Consider the following 2500-nt stretch of genomic DNA (forward strand, 5'->3'; position numbering starts at 1 on the left):
CAGGCTTTACGTCCAGCCTCCGGAAGGTGCGCGTCCTCGGAGGCGATGCAGGCGCCGCAAAGGGGCAGCCTCCGAGGCAGGGAGCGGAGCACCGAGGCTGGGGAGAGGGGAGCAGGAGCCGGGGGCTGGGGGGGGTGGGGTGGGGGGGGGGCGTTCAGGACAAGCGGTCAAGCCCCGGGGAGCAGCTGTCAAATGTTCCAAGTCCCCACTCGGCCACCAGGTCCACCCCAGTCTAGCAATGGGGTTGACCTGGCTGATGGCCGGTTAGTGTCAAGGTAAACTCACCGTCGTCCACAGGAGGGCAGCTCTCAGGCCGTCCGGCTGCGGCTGACTCTGGGGCGGTGCCCGGTCCCGGCAGCGAGGGGCGGGGGGGGGGGCGCGGAGCGACACGGAGCTAACCGGCCCCCGGGGCCGGGGGCGCCTCCCGCGACTTTGGGGGCCGCGGGTCGTCAGTGGCGTGCAGGCCGGGCCTCTCCCGGGGGATTCGGGGGGGGGGGGGGGGCGGTCCTGCGGGCCGGGCGCAGGGGGCTCGAGCGAGCCCGGGCCGGTCCGCCCCGGGGCCGGGGTCTCCGCCTGCGGCTCGGGGGGGCGCGGGTCGTCGGGGGAGGAAGCCCGGGGGAGCTGCACGCCGGCCTGCCAGGCCAGGCCAGGCCTGGCCTGGGTGGCCGCGGGGGGATTCGGGGCGGTCCCGCGAGCCGGCGGCCGGGCGCAGGGGGTCCGAGCGCGTCCGAGCGAGTCCGTCCCGGCCCCGGGGTCTCCCCCTGCGGCTCTGGGGGGCCGTGGGTCCCCGCTGGCGGAAGCCGCTGGGCGCTGGACACCCGCCGTCCGTCCCGCCTGGCCAGGCCTGGCCTGGGTGGCCGCGGGGCGGGGGATTCGGGGCGGTCCCGCGAGCCGGCGGCCGGGCGCAGGGGGTCCGAGCGCGTCCGAGCGAGTCCGTCCCGGCCCCGGGGTGTCCCCCTGCGGCTCTGGGGGCCGTGGGTCCCCGCTGGAGGAAGCCGCTGGGCGCTGGACACCCGCCGTCCGTCCCGCCTGGCCAGGCCTGGCCTGGGTGGCCGCGGGGGGATTCGGGGCGGTCCCGCGAGCCGGCGCCCGGGCGCAGGGGGTCCGAGCGAGTCCGTCCCGGGCCCGGGGCCTCCCCCTGCGGCTTTGGGGGCCGTGGGTCCCCGCTGGCGGAAGCCGCTGGGCGCTGGACACCCGCCGTCCGTCCCGCCTGGCCAGGCCTGGCCTGGGTGGCCGCGGGGCGGGGGGATTCGGGGCGGTCCTGCGGGCCGGCGGCCGGGAGGGTCCGGGCCAGTCCGCCCCATGCCCGGGGTCTCCCCCAGCGGCTTCGGTGGGTCCTCCGCGGAGGAAGCCGGGTGGGGAGCCGGACCCCAGGCGCCCAGACCCGTGACCTGCGGCCGCGACCTCCGACTCGGCAGGAGCGACGAGGGGCTTTCCGGCCCGTCCCCCCCCTCTCCTTCCTCCCCAGAAAAGGAGAGAGAGCTGGCTCGGACCGGGAAAAGCTGCCTACGGCACCTGGGATTCCCAGGCGGTCACCCATCCAAGTACTAGCCAGGCCCGGGACGGTTTACCTTCCGAGATCGGACGGGATCGGGGGCGTTCGGTCCGGTATGGCCGTAGGCACCCGGCCCCCGCGCCTCCTCGCCCGCTTTCCCCTGCCGACGCCCGGGCCTGCCGCACGGTGAGCCCCGGTCGGACTGCCCCCCTGCGGCAGGGCCCCCGTCTCTCGCGGGCCCGGTCCTTTTTTCCTTCTCGAGCTCCGGGGCCCGGGCTGGCCGCCAGAGCCCCTCCGCCCGCCCGCCCTCCCCGGCGTCGGGGAAAATATTGTCCCGGACATCCAGTGCGCCCTGATCCTGTCAGCCGGGGGGGGGGGTGGGTGGGTGGAGGGGGGGCAGTCCCTCGCTGCGGCCGGGGAGGGTGAGCCCAGGGCGGCTTGCCTGCCGTCCGAGTCCCCTCTCGGCCACCAGGTCAACCCCGAGCCGAAAGGGCTGAAAAATTTTCAGAGTCCCCTCCCGGGCACCAGGTCAACCCGTGGAATCGAACGGGTTCGCCTGCTGGCCGGTTCGCTTCCCGGCCACCAGGTCAACCCGTAGGTTTGAACGGGCACGCCCGGTGGCCGCTTTCCCGTCCGGTCACCAGGTCAACCCGGATCTCCCTCCTTCCCTGGGCGCCCCCTCCTCGGAGGCGTCAGGTTCCATTTTCTTTTTCCCCCCAGACTTCCAGGGGCCCGATCCAGTCGGCCGGGAGGCAGTCCCTCGCTGCGGCCGGGGTGGGTGAGGCCAGGGCGGCTTGCCTGCCGTCCGAGTCCCCTCTCGGCCACCAGGTCAACCCCGAGCCGAAAGGGCTGAACATTTTTCAGAGTCCCCTCCCGGGCACCAGGTCAACCCGTGGAATCGAACGGGTTCACCTGCTGGCCGGTTCGCTTCCCGGCCACCAGGTCAACCCGTAGGTTGCCGACGGGGCTAGCCAGTGGCCGGTTTGCTTTCCGGCCGCCAGGTCA

General features: G+C 75.0%; 1 non-coding gene across 1 annotated transcript; it reads right to left on the reverse strand.

Annotated features, from left to right (window-relative positions):
• Nucleotides 1–1503: 1503 nt before the first annotated feature.
• On the reverse strand, nt 1504–1622 carry LOC128823680 (5S ribosomal RNA). The gene has a single exon (XR_008441920.1). It is a non-coding gene; the product is annotated as a 5S ribosomal RNA (ribosomal RNA).
• Between the last annotated feature and the right edge of the window lie 878 nt (nt 1623–2500).

This window comes from Malaclemys terrapin, chromosome 15, assembly GCF_027887155.1.
Source record: "Malaclemys terrapin pileata isolate rMalTer1 chromosome 15, rMalTer1.hap1, whole genome shotgun sequence".
NCBI lineage: Eukaryota > Metazoa > Chordata > Testudines > Emydidae > Malaclemys > Malaclemys terrapin.